The sequence below is a fragment of the Eretmochelys imbricata genome, chromosome 9 (genome assembly GCF_965152235.1).
Source record: "Eretmochelys imbricata isolate rEreImb1 chromosome 9, rEreImb1.hap1, whole genome shotgun sequence".
Classification (NCBI taxonomy): domain Eukaryota; kingdom Metazoa; phylum Chordata; order Testudines; family Cheloniidae; genus Eretmochelys; species Eretmochelys imbricata.
The window spans coordinates 26713966-26728519 of NC_135580.1; the positions used below are offsets into that span (position 1 = coordinate 26713966).

The following is a 14554-nucleotide window of genomic DNA, read 5'->3' on the forward strand; positions in this document are numbered from 1 at the left end:
GCAGCTTGCAGGCATTTCACTTCTGTATCTTTTAATTTCCATTTAACTAGCCTCCTCATTTTTGTGTAGTTCACTTTTTTTAAGTTAAATGCTACTGTGATGGGGTTCTTTTGTATTTTACCCTTCAGAGATGTTAAATTTAATTATATTATGGCCACTATTACTTAGTAGTTCAGCTATATTCACCTCTTGGACATGATCCTATACTCCACTTAGGACTCTATCGAGAATTTCACACCCATAGAGAAGGTGTACAGGGACCAGGGCCTCTATTCCAGCCTCGAGGCTGTTTTAGCAACCATAGAGTTTCATGGATTCAAGGGCCAGAAGGGACCATTATGATCATCTAGTCCTGCCTCCTCTATAACACACACCATAGAACTTCTCCCAAAAAGCACAGTTTCTACCATGAGCTGTTGCATTTCCCTATGCCTCACCTGTGGATTAGGAGTGGATTTAGTCCTGGACTTCCAACGCCCACATAATTCTCCTGCCCTGCCCGCCAACTGATCTGCTTCTTAGTACAAGACAATCATCCTGAACACATCTGCTCCTGAAGACCCATTTCTGCCACACAGACTACAATGCATATAATGGTAATTTTATTTGTTAAGGAAACAAGGTGGTGAGGTCCAATAAAAGATATTCCCTTACCCACCTTGTCTCTCCAATATCTTGGGATTGACACGGCTACAACTACACAGCACACAATTTTAATTGTTGTTCCATTTTCTTCTAACCGGTCTACTTGTTTGTCTTTCTGTTCTTAGACTGGAAGCTCCTTGGGGGAGGGACCAAGCTTTGTTATCTGTGTGTCTGTCTGCAACGTGCCTAGCCCATGGTAGATGTTACCATAAAAATAAACAAAAACAATCACACAAAAACATTTACTTTAGGATTTGTGTGTGCTGAGCTTGAGTGCACAGATTTACCATCAACTCATTGCATATATAATGCATGTGCTTATATATTTTGCTCTAAAAGGGAGTAGCTTGACACTATTTTTTTTTAAATGTGACAGAGTCCAGTCTTACTTCCACTGAAATCAGGAGCTCTGCCATTGGTTTAAATGGCAGCAGAAACAGTTATTCACTTTATACAGTTTACTTTTCACTGTCATCTACAAAAAACATGGGAATTGTCATAGTTTCATACCAATAGAATGCTCAGTTCTGGACCCTATCTCTGACCGTGGCCAATACCAGACAGAAAATGCAAATAAATCCCATAATGGACAGCTATGCAATAACCTGCTCATAGGTGAAGTTTCTTCCTAATCCTTCTAAAATCAGGAGATTTTTTTCTATCAAATGTATCTGTGTAAGTCCTCTTCGTCCATAGAAGTGTCCAATTTTTTTCTGAATTCTACCAACCTCTTGGCCTCAATCATATCTTGCAGTAATAAGTTCCATGGGTTAATTATTATTGTGTAAAAAGAGGGTTTCCTTTTATCAATTTTTCTATTTCTATGATTATCTCTTCTCATGTTCCCCGTGAAGGAAAACGCAACTTACCTTCCCTATTTCATATCATGTCCTCTCTTATTAATCTTCCATCTAAAGTAAACATACTGAATCTTTTCACTCTGTCCTCACACAGAAGTCTCTCCGTGCCTCCAATCATTTGTCTGTCACTTGCCTCTCCTGCTTCTGTTACATGATTTTGGGGTAAAGTGGCCAGAACCAAATGCACAATTCCTGGTGAAGGTGCTGCATTGATTAATATAAAATGTCATTATAATATTTCTATCCCATTATTTATACATCCTAATATTTTGTTTTGTTGGTCAAAAAACAATCTCTGTATACCGAATACAGATTTTCATCCAAAGGCTGTCCCCAGTAACCTTCAGGTTTTGAGCCAAAGTCGCTGTGGTTAATCTAGAACCTCACAAAGTGTGTGAATGGTTCAAATTATTCCTTCCAATGTATATTTAACAATACTGAACTTCATCTGCCAATGTGCATTCCATTCACCTAGATTTATTAAATCCCTCTGAAGTTCTTCACAGTCTTCTCTAGTCTTTCCTAAATTGTGTCATCTACAGACTTTGTATCTTTATGGTTCACTGCCTTTTCCAGGCCACTAATAATATATAAACTACCATAGCCCTAGTACAGGGGTAGGCAACCTATGGCATATGTGCCAAAGGTGGCACACGAGCTGATTTTCAGTGGCACTCACGCTGCCTGGGTCCTGGCTACCGGTCTGGGGGGCTCTGCATGTTAATTTAATTTTAAATGCAGCTTCTTAAAATTTTAAAAACCTTATTTACTATATATACAACAATACTTTAGTTATATATTAAAGACTTATAGAAAGAGACCTTCTAAAAATGTTAAAATGTATTACTGGCATGCGAAAACTTAAATTAGAGTGAATAAATGAAGACTCGGCACACCACTTCTGAAAGGTTGCCGACCCCTGCCCTAGTATGTAACCTTGAAACAAGCAATGGTTTTTATCTTTTGCCATGTTGAAAACTGACCATTTATTTCAATTTCTTTTTCCACCTCTAAGCTAGTTTCAAATCTGCAACAGTACTTTTCCTCCCACCGTATGACTGCTTAATTTCCTTAGCAGCCCCTTGAGATGTGTCGAAGATTTTTTTCTGAAAGTCCTCATAAATTATGTCAACTGATTTTCCTTTATCCATTATGTTGGCAAGAGATATTACACTGACAGATGCTCTAGAAATAACTTGGATAGATCTAATTTTTTTCTTTACCTGATAATTTTCAAAGGATTATAATAATTTTATATGTACACATACATACATGTATATATTAAATATGACCAGGACATTTAGGAGTGGATGTATTTATATACATACACACACTATATTTACATATGCACACTATATATATTAATATGCTGCTGTATAGATATAATGTGCACTTGTATGCATGTACCTATATACCTACACACAGTTACTGAACTTTTCAGCTATTCCTACCATTTCAGGTTTGGTAGACCAAACCATGTAATTGTTTAATTTACAATTTAAAAGAACCATTATTTTCAATGGGACTTGGCAGCTTCTAAGTACAAGTTGGTTCCATTAGTTTCTCTACACCCAAATGACAGTAAACTAGTTGGGAGATAAAAAATTAAACTGAATCAGCACCACATTACTACCGTTACAGAATTCTGTATCAAAATATTTCCTTATGGCATAGTGCTAATATTAAAAAATTCCAGCCCAACAGAAAACAAGACTCGTTATTTCCTTCTTTGAATGAAAACCAAAATCAAAGTAGTTTTTTAAGTTTCACACTCAGTGAATGGTACTATGCAAACCGAACTTTAGCTGCTAAACACCAGTGTGCGCACTCACTTTTCCTACAGTTTGAGTGACGCACTACAAAACAGAATAAATAAATAAATAAATAAATAAAAAGAACCTCTTATGCAGGGCGTCCTCCACCCTGCGAACTTGGCAAAAGACATCCAGTACTGAAATACAGCACTCTCCATATAAGGAAACAGAGCTAAACATGTCATGCGTAATTTATGTGCAGTAGGCAGAGAATTAACCTTTCCCTGAACATATTTGGCCCATATGAAAGCCAAGCTAGACGGTAGACTGAGAAGAAGTGATGAGACTTTTCCCTCTGCAAAAATCTTTGCAAGCGATTAGGAGCCCCTGCTGTTCGATCGTCTGTTCCCTTCAAACAAAGATCATGAAGTGATTATGACACTTTATATGCACCTGTTTGTTTGCTTTTTTCCTATTCTCTCTTCCTCCTCCCCCGCCTTTTTCTTTTTTGAGGACTGCAAGGCCCCCTGCGATCTGACAGAGCGTGCAGAACCCGCACAGGAAGGCGGCTGCTTTCAGCAGAACGGCAATTGCGACCTACGGCTTTCTTTTTAGCTCTAGATGGTGTGCGATATGAAACCATAAACCCTGGCAACCCAGCCCCTGCCTGACCAACTGAAAGTCAGTGAAAGCCTAATCTCACTTCCTCATTCAGCCAGCTACATTTTGCACAGCGAAAAAGATATTCATTAATTAATTAAAGACTGTAATTAACAACAACAAAAAGAGAGAGAGAGAGAGACAGAGAGAGCGAGAGAGACACGGTGGAAATGGAAACTTACCTCTCACATTTTTTTTTTTTTCAGAGGCAACCAGGCTGTGGACAGATTGCCCCAGGCATTGTGGGATTCATTATTACAGGATGACAAAAGACTGGGGGGGGAAATGTCCCTGGTCACAGTAGCATTATGATAGCCACAACTCACTCAGCTGCCGTGAAAGGACTGTGGCATCGAGCTGTGCAGACTCTTATCTCTAATGTCTGGTTTCCGTTGCTGCCTGCACTGCCCCCTCCCCCATTCAGCAAAACCTACCAGGAAGCGCTGGGCGTACTTGCCGAGCCTTAAGAATGCAAAGGGGGAAGGAAAAAAAAAAAAAAATGCTTTCATGCTGCTGCAGCGTTTTGCCTTCGTGAAACCCGAGGGACTGACACAAGTACATAACCGTGGGCCACTGAAGAGCGGCTTTACTTGGCAGGACGTTCACCAAAATGTGGTATAAAAAGGTATCTGGATAAAAATCATCCCCGAAAAGCGAGTGTTGGTATGTGCCATCTTATATGTAAAACATTATAACCCCTGAACTATATTGAAAATGTGACACATGCACGCTACTGTGCCTGAGGACCGCCTGTTCAGACAATGAGTAAATCCCTTTGCACAAAGGTTCTCAAAGACACAGGGAGGATCAGGCTGCAAGGTTAGACTGAAGGTTAGATGCAGAATATAACCAAGCTCTCAGACTTTGCCCGGTTTAGTAAAGTGTTGCTGCTTAATATTCACTGTACAGTGGACCAATGTGCTTAGTTAAGCACAGGCACGGTCTGCAAAAGACTGTCTTTCTGTTGCAACTAATTGGCTTCAGCTCTGCAAATTTCCAGGAAATGGATTTATGAGTACCCACTGCAAGTATGCAACACTTTTGCACAAACAAATAATGTAAAATATTCCCAACCTTACAGATTCTGGTAACAACAACAAAAACTTTAAAAATGGCAGCTGTTGTAGTTTGTATCCTTTTTTCCTAGGTCTCAGGAGTATTTACTGTATTTTTCCAGAGCTCAAAAGATCTTCTGTTTGTTTAAATAATCACACCCTTAGCCCTATTATATTCCACTACACACACTTTCTAAGTCATAGTGTGTTCCATGATCCAACCCTTTTCATAATTCTGGAAGAAAATTACAAAAAACTTCCAGCTTAAAGCCCAATTCCTCCCTAAAATGACCAGTCATTATAAACTTTGATTTGGCCTGGAATTTTTAATTCAGCTTGTACTTATAATGTTTTTAAAATCCCTTTTATGTTGGTCTATGTTGCTGTTACAATTTTTTCCCCCTGAAAACTCAACAATGTAATTCTAATGAGATAACACACACATTTCTTTCCACATTCAGTGAAACAGGAAAAACAGTCACCCCACACCAGAACTAGAGTCAAGGTGAATTTTTGTTTTTCTACTAAGAGTTCTTCTGATCCTTCCTCAGTGTGAAGAAAGAGCCCTGTGTATGCTTCTATTTCTGGGCCACTGGATCTTAGCTAGGTGTTTCCATTGCTCCTGAAGAGAGCAAGTTCAGGTAATTTTGGAGTAGGGAACAACACATTAGCAAAGGAAAAATAATCTTTACGGTGATCTTGTATGATATTGTAGAGTAACACTACCTACAAGTGTCAATCCACTGCCCCTAGGTTTCAGGAAATAGCGCAATGGTGCCACTACCCCATGCATGAGTAAAGAGTAAGTAAAATGAATAGTGAAAGCAATTACTCTCTAATTTCGTATTTGAAACATTTCCTGAATTTCAAAAAATTATTCATTTGATGAATATTGCCGTTTGACCATTGCTAGCAAAGAGAGCAAGGCCCTGACACAACAATCTATGTGGCTGGTCCCTGCTCCTATGCAGAGCCCAGTTGATTTAATCAGATCTCCACATTTGCACAAGGATTTGCCTGAATAGATCAGGGTCTTAGTTATTGCAGAATTAGTTTGCCTGTGCCACCAGAGAATCAATTTATTACCAAAAAAGCTACAACTTCAGTTTTCGTCACTAACCATGGAAGAAGCAGATAAGCCCTGCCACAGCTATTGACTAAATACCCCAAGGATTACTCCAACACCTAAGGCATCCAAACTGGAATCTGGGCTATGGGGCTAAACAAATTAACTTAAACCTCACCATGGCATCAGTCTCCTTTTGAACCTTTCCAAACTCTATGTACTTGCACAAAGTCAGACACTGTCTAGCCCCAAGTGCTTTAAAATACAATGACAGCATTCTAATTCACAAAGCTGTGTACCGTCATATTTTACCAACACACAATAAGGGTGCAACCCTGGAAGTCAATCGGAGTTTTGACTTCAGTGGGGGTAGCATTTCACCCAGAGAGTTTAGTGTACGTGGCTTGTGCAGTATCACACATACGGTATTGTATATGCAATATAAAAATGTGTGAGTGACTGACCGTGGAGTCAGTTTTCAAACATGAATGTCTATTTTAGGACACCCAGCTCCACACTTGGATGCTCACATCAACACAAAGTATGTCTACACTATGCTACTGTAGTGTTGTATTATAGACATGCTATAGCAACGGAAGGTTTTTTCCCCATTGCTGTAGTAAATCTACCCCCTCAAGAGGCGGTAGCTTCGTAGAATTATTCCATTGCCTTTCTATATCTGTACCAGGGCTTAGATCAGCTTAACTACGTCTCTCACTCAATTCACACCCGAGTACTGTAACCAAGTCAAGCTAAGTTTTAGGTGTAGATCAGGCCTTAGGAAGCTATTTTTATTATTGCATGCATTTTTAAGTCACCCACCATCATAGTATATAGGGGCCATTGCATAAGTTCATCATGATTCTTCAAAACAAGGCATGATTTCTGAGCCTCTCCCCTATATTATGTGTAATTGGATCATGGTGGCTCATTCTGAAGCATGTATTCAAAGACATATGGAAACTTCATTGCCAGTTTGAATGTCCACATACGGAAATGGGTGTTTAACTCTGAAAACTGGACTGTATGGATATGTAAATAAGTATTTATTGATGGGCAGAGGGATGGTGTGATAAATACAAACCCAGGAATTCTTCTGGCACCACCCACAATTAACTATAGATATATGACATAACTTAAAGCTACTTCATGTCAAAATTTCCACTCCAGATTTTTTGGCATTTACTTATTTTTTGAAAGAGGGAAACCAGCTGAAGTTATTCAGGTTTCAGAGTAGCAGCCGTGTTAGTCTGTATTCGCAAAAAGAAAAGGAGTACTTGTGGCACCTTAGAGACTAACCAATTTATTTGAGCATAAGCTTTCGTGAGCTACAGCTCACTTCATAACCAATTTATTTGAGCATAAGCTTTCGTGAGCTATAAATTGGTTAGTCTCTAAGGTGCCACAAGTACTCCTTTTCTTTTTGAAGTTATTCAGGTGATTCACACTCTACCCATCTAGCTATCCATTTACTCTGCCCATCACAATGGTATTTAAGACTCAAACACATAGGTAGGAATCTTATGCAGTTTTACCCTTTTCCTTGATCTGCACTGCTTTTTTAGGACATGCATCCTACTCCATTCCCAGTAACATTTTCTGTATTTCTACAGTCTTTGTCACTCAACTAAATGATAGGCCAATTAGTCAAAGACAAAAGGTGGAGTCAGAGTGCAGAGGTCTTTAATATTGGTAGGTTCCTTATTATTCAGGGATTTAAAAATCAGCAGGGCCATATTAGCGGTCCGCTTTAGGCCTGATCTTGCTTCTAATGAAGTCTATGGCAAAACTGTCAATGAGCAGAATCAGGCCCTACGTAGTGGGGATTTTTAGTGGATTTTCAGGGGTGTTTTTTTGTAAAAACAGAACAAAAATATCCCATAATGGTTTAAATGCATAAACTTATGTAATCACTGATTCAGTAAAGCACTTAAGCACATGCACATAAAGTGTGTTAAGTGCTTTATGAAGGGTCATAATTTGTATATTTTATAATGCCTTGCATATTTAAAATGTAAAGGCTTTAATTATATGATTATTGTTTTTAAATTACTTAATACTATTTAATTTGTCTATTAATTTCCATTTTTGGAGAAGGTAATCTAGTCATTTATCAAATATATGTAAAAGAATAAGTGTGTATACACTCAAAGACATGTGTAGTGCATTATTGTAATAGCACGGTCTTTGTAGAAATCCAAGTGCATGAGTGAGGGAGAGGAGATACTTTATAAGTAGACTTATTATGTATGGTTATGGCAACATCTTGGAAGAGGATGAGAATTTGATGTCTTAAACTTTGTTTCTTTAAAATAAAGGAAAATAGAACAAAAGAAACTCTGTCAATGATGCATGTACATTACAAACCTCAAAAATGACTAAATCTCACATCAGAACCTGTAATATTCTGAGACTGCAGCAATATCTGCTTTAGGCAGAAACCCCTCACAAAGTGGCTGCTTTAATGCAGATGTTCCTAGTTTTGCTGGTTTAAGTCATTAACAGTCCGTAATATCATTTTAGGTAAGGTTGGCCTGGTCCTTACTTCTAGCTGAAGGTTCAGGTCATTATTTTAGACTAATTCAGCTATTATAACATGTAGTGGGTACGTTTCCACATTTTCCCCTGCATTTTTGAGGGCCTTTCAGTGCCCTTTATTGTACCAGCCATCCTATCCTCCTTTTATTTGGAAGAATTTGATGAGTAGCTTTCTGAATGACTTTGTCACCTGTATCGGATGATGTTTGATGATTTTTATTCTGCATTTTTATCATTCCTCTATTCCTACTATTCTGAATTTTAACCCCCTTACTAGATTCTGTTAACTTGAAGTGATTGGTTACCACAGCAACACACTCAGCTGGATACCATTACCACTTGTGGATCATGTAGTGGTGCCCTGATGAATTCCTTTCAAAGAACAATCTCCCATTTTCAGGCCATACATTTATTTTCATCTCTATCCCTTTTCTTCAGACTGCAGCTCCTGTGACCAATTTTTTTGGTCTTAACAAGAAGTATTAATATTGCTATTGTTTCGCTTGAGGAAAAAAGAAGTGGATCCAGAGGTGTCTCCCATGGACTATCCATGGATAAGTCATAAGAAAAATAGAGATTAGAACAAAGTACCCGTAGGGCATAGTCAGCACATTAGGTCTCAAACTTTGAAAGCCCACAGCAATGTCATTTTGATTTACCCCTTTCTACTGCTGTTGATGACTTGCTTCATCTTTAGAAAAGTTTTCCACCAAATGAGCTGGAGAAGCCGGCTCCTCTGACTTGTAGGTCACCTAGGACTTGCCCGTCTCAACCTTGCCTTTTCCTTTGAACATCGGTGTTTCCTTTCCTCATTCTGATCAGTGCTGGTTATAACTCAGATCCAACTGACCTGAGCATATTTTCATACAACCTTATAAATGGAAAAGAATAGTTCCTCTCGTGGTAACTCAGCAGTTGTTTAATAGATTTTTGATTTATTTGCATATCTTAACCCTTGGTGACTTTTTGAAATTTTTAAATCATTGCGTAAAACAACTTCCTCTCGGTACTTCCATTCAGTTTCTTTGCACAAGCCAAAGAGGTTTGCTACTTTCTCTGATTAAATTAGCAGGACTTGGTGGTACTGTTTTTTTCTCAGCAGTACTCATTAGGTTGTCTCCCTATTTTCCCATATATTCCTTGTTAGCTCACTCTCTTCAATTTTGATCAGGAATTCTGCTGTATTGATTCTCGCAGACCAATAACACAATCTGTTCAACCAATCCTATCTCCTTCTGCTCTCTTAAGACTTTACCTTCTTTTAAAGGTCCTGTCACTAATACTGATAATTCATCTTTGCTTCTTTCCTTTAGATTTTTGACGTGTTCTAGTTTACTCCTTGTGACAGGTTGCAGGGGCATAACCACATCCTTGGTGAACAAGGGGTTAACCTCAGTTTAATTCCCTTTCACAGGTGCTCTGGTGATGGTCTATCAGAGCAGCTGCTTGGAAGCAGAATGCTTTCAGGAAGGTCAGGCACTACACCAAGGGTCCTAGAAAGCTTAGTTGGGGAGTTTTCTGTTCTTTTCTGTTTATTTGACATCCTTATTATAAAAGCTGATATGTAATCACTTGAGGAAAAAACCTTGCTGACTGCATGCTTCCTGACTATTTATTTTCCAACTAAGTTACAACACCAGTTTATACCTGTGTCTTCAAGAAGCTTAATTTAGATCTGTGCATTATTTTTTATTTGTTTTATACCATAATTACCCTTTGTCTAGAAACTAAGGCAGTTTTCTCACCTTTTGGATGCTTTATTTTAAGGTAAACTGATTGCTCCCATTTTTACAATATGAAATCTGGGTAGAACATTTGACTCTCATTTGTAGTTTCATCTACATATTAATATAAATCAAGAAAGATCTAGTGGTTAGATGTAACTAAGATGGGTATATCCAGCTATTTATCTTATTACCAACATCTCCAAAGTTGGCAAATATTCTGCTCCAGCTTACCTCTTTACTCATGTGTCTTTTCGCTCACTCCCCTTTAATGCCCCATGATGACTAACCACCTCCTTTGTGTCCTTCTTCCACTCCTGTCTCTGAATCTACTTCAGTACAGTCCTGCACACTTTTATTACGAACTGGTATAGGAACACATGAATACTAGGAGCTTTAGAAAGAGGCAGACAAGGTTCCTACTCCAAAGAGTTTACAATTTAAATACTTCATTGCCCATGTTTCTCTTAGATGACTTGTGTGCTCAGGTGTCTACACTGATTAATCTCTTTTACAAACATATTCAGCTTTAAGAGTTAACTCTGACAATTAAGATCTGATTTTCAGTGATGTCTGACCAGCACCCACAAAGCAGGTTCTTAGATATCTAATGACAAACTGCCTCTGCAAGTAACTGGCAGCAAAGAGTAATTAATTTTTTAAAGTAGTAACATATTTAGACAAATGTCCACTAGTCTACAACATATAAATGAGCAAAGTGCACCCTATCAATATTATAGTGCATAATTATGCTATACACTATGTCCCTTGTGTTCTCTGTGAAGGTGGTTTCTTTATTACCCTTTAATTAGCACTGGAATTCAGCTGTCAGAAATGGGGGGTCCACTTCCATTTAGTTTGACTTCCCGTCATGAGAAGTGCAAGAGTTCAGCCCAGGTGGACTCTGGCTTCATTCCAACACAGTATTTAGTCACCAAATACTGGTGGGACATTCATTGGCAGTGAAATATTTCATACCAGGAAATTAGGAGCTCAGGTGCCAAGGGATTAATGTCTTTTTAATTTATATTAGATTTTACAAATGTACTTGGAACAGTATCTACATCTCATACCAACTCCTGCTTACCCTATTCCTGCCACTTAATCATTGGGGTCAACAGGATGTAGCCCCATTATGAAAAGGAGGAATAAAATAACCCTATCTTAATACCTCAAGGCAGCTATGTTCTCATCTTAAATATAAAACTATACTCCAAATACTACTACTAAGTAGTAAAAGTGGAAACTATTGTGAAACAGTCAGCTCATCGGTTTAAACACATCAGAATACTTGCTTGGAGACTTCCAGAGAAGTAAAAGACAAGGGAGACAAAAATAATGCTCAGTGAAAAAGCCACCAAAATGGTTTTTTGCTTGTTTGTTTTAAGCCGAGATCCTTCAATCAGATTATGCAGGTGGCCCCTTTGCCTGTCCAGAACCCCAAATGGACTCCACATGGGTGCCCGGATCTGCCCACAGGAATGCAATGGCAAGAGCAGGACTTCATTTGCAAATAGTGTTTGGAAAGTATAATTTAAACAGATTATCCACAAGTAAAATTTTTCAGTACTGATATAAAAATGAATATAATTTTTTAGTTAGTTATAGTTTTCACATCAAAAAAAGTTTCCTTTCCAAATAGATAGTGCCAATTTCTTGTCTATAATAAATTATTATTAAAATCTTCACTCATTTAAGATAAATCACCAAGATGCAAAATGACAACGTTCCATTCAATACAAAGAGTCCAGAATTACTTACTGAAGCTTAGTAGACAGTTTTCCATAATTCTAATGCCAGCTTACACAATCAAACAAACATGGGAGAGCTCAGTTCTTACCTGTTTTGCCTCAAGTGTAAGTTAGGTCTTAAAGCTGCTTAAATAATACAGTGACACAGCTACCACCACCTCGAAGAGCTCTGTTCTGCTGTGCACTCTGGGCTAATTACAACATTCTTTCTTCGCAGTAGAAGGATGGTGGCCTAGCTAAAGGGGAAATAGTGAAAGACCAGAATAATTATGCTTCCCCAACCCTATAGGTTTAAGAACGTGAAATAAGCTATTCACATTAGCATACAGTAGTAACCATGGCAACAGGCTATGGTTTGCATATGTATTTTTTAAAGAACCAAAAATTACTTCCCGCTATTAAAAAAAAAAATAGAGAGAGATGCTAGAGGAAGTACTTTTGTATTTAAAGCCACATCCCTAATTTGAAGCAGCTACTGTAATTTAACATGTACAGTTCACATTAAAAGAACGATCTCTTGGTCTTGTGTTTTAAAATCTACCAGTTAAAAATGTTTAGTGTCTGGCCTAACTGCTAATCTGACGACTGACATCTGGTCTAAAAGACAGACTTGCCCTGCCTGGCAAGAAAATCAACAAGTGTTCCTGGAAACTTGGTGGTAATGGCGGGGGGGTGTTTGTTTTTTGTCCTCAGGTCTTGTACTTCCTTCCTCTTGAAGAGCTGTCTGTTAGCAACCGATAAAGCCTTGCAAAACTGAAACTGCTACTATCTACAGACTATCATTTCACCCTCCTTCAGCCACCAACATCACAGGGCAGGTGCAAAGTCTTAAGTATGACAGACTTTTGCAGGCAAGATATATTAAAACCTCTTTTGTTAATTGTATTACAGCTACTATAGTCTTTGGGCTTCCTGCACAAACGACAGCTAACTTCCAGTGCAAACATTTGTATAGTAGCCACATTTTAGACATTATAAAATGAGCTGAATGAACTGATCATCACTCTTATGAATTCACTTCTGGAATTCTACAAGACTTTCACAAATAGATGGACAGCAGCCTAATGAATTACTGGAGTTAACAAAATTAATGCTTCCACTGTTCAGTCTAAAAAATAAGGAGCTATGTGAAAACTATTGTTTCTTTGTAAACGTGTGCAAATATTTATTGTTTACGTATGAAGGGGAAATAATGTGTACAGGCAATCTAATGTCTTGGGCACTAAGTAGGTTTATAAAACTACAGACTTTTTAATTAAACGCCAAGTTCAAGGGGATGTTACCGAAAATGATGACGCTATGCTAAGTACCAGAGCAAGAATACACAGCACAATAAACAATCACTCAATGACAAAGCCAGATGTTGGCCTCCTGTGGAAAAATCTGGAAGGAGGGGTTGTGAGGAGGGACCGCTCCATTGGGAATTTTGTGTGGTTCTCCTTGCTAAATTTCCTCAACATTCTCCCATCTAGTAGGAGGGATTTATGGCCTTGCAGGGTAAGGTGAAAGTGAGGGTGATTGATTTGCAGATGGCAACACAGTTGCCAAATTCTGATTCTGTTGCATTCTGCAGTAGAGTGTAGTGGTGGCTGGATCTCTGCATCCTAGCATAGCTCTGAAGATGCTCAGCACTACACATAACCTGAGGTAGAAAACACTTCCCACAAACACAGAAGGATGGTCTTGTGGTTAAGGTGCTGGACTGAGACTGAGGCATCTGGCTTAATTTCTGCCCCTGCCACTGTCAAGATTCCTTCCCCACTCTGAACTCTAGGGTACAGATGTGGGGACCTGCATGAAAACCTCCTAAGCTTACTTTTACCAACTTAGGTTAAAACTTCCCCAAGGTACAAACTATTTTACCCTTGGACTTCCACTGCCACCACCAAACTTTATCTGGGTTCCTGAAAAAATGTAGTTTGGAAACGTCTTTCCCCCCAAAATCCTCCCAACCCTTGCACCCCACTTCCTGGGGAAGGTTTGGTAAAAATCCTCACCAATTTGCATAGGTGAGCACAGACCCAAACCCTTGGATCTTAGAACAATGAAAAAGCATTCAGTTTTCTTACAAGAAGACTTTTAATAGAAGTAAAAAGAAATCACTTCTGTAAAATCAGGGGTAATTAGATTCAAACATAGAGAATCCCTCTAGGCAAAACCTTACGTTACAAAAAAGACACACAGACAGGAATATTCATTCTGTTCAGCACAGCTATTTTCTCAGCCATTTAAAGAAATCATAATCTAACACATACCTAGCTAGATTACTTACTAAGTTCTAAGACTCCATTCCTGTTCTGTCTCCGGCAAAAGCATCACACAGACAGACACAGACCCTTTTTTTTTCTCCCTCCTCCTAGCTTTTGAAAGTATCTTGTCTCCTCATTGGTCATTTTGGTCAGGTGCCAGCGAGGTTACCTTTAGCTTTTTAACCCTTTACAGGTGAGAGGATTTTTCCTCTGGCCAGGAGGGATTTTAAAGGAGTTTACCCTTCCCTTTAT

General features: G+C 38.6%; 1 protein-coding gene across 22 annotated transcripts in view; it reads right to left on the reverse strand.

Annotated features, from left to right (window-relative positions):
• MBNL1 (muscleblind like splicing regulator 1) overlaps positions 1 to 12683 on the reverse strand; it is a 197549-nt gene extending 184866 nt beyond the window's left edge. For 4 of the 22 annotated variants that reach the window (XM_077826822.1, XM_077826825.1, XM_077826819.1 and 1 more), the window contains exon 1: positions 12143 to 12589. The gene's annotated coding sequence lies outside the window, so the exon portion shown is untranslated. Of the gene's footprint in view, positions 1 to 4101; positions 4657 to 12142 lie in introns of those variants that run through there. The other 18 variants (XM_077826824.1, XM_077826826.1, XM_077826820.1 and 15 more) reach the window with 11 other exon arrangements.
• Between the last annotated feature and the right edge of the window lie 1871 nt (positions 12684 to 14554).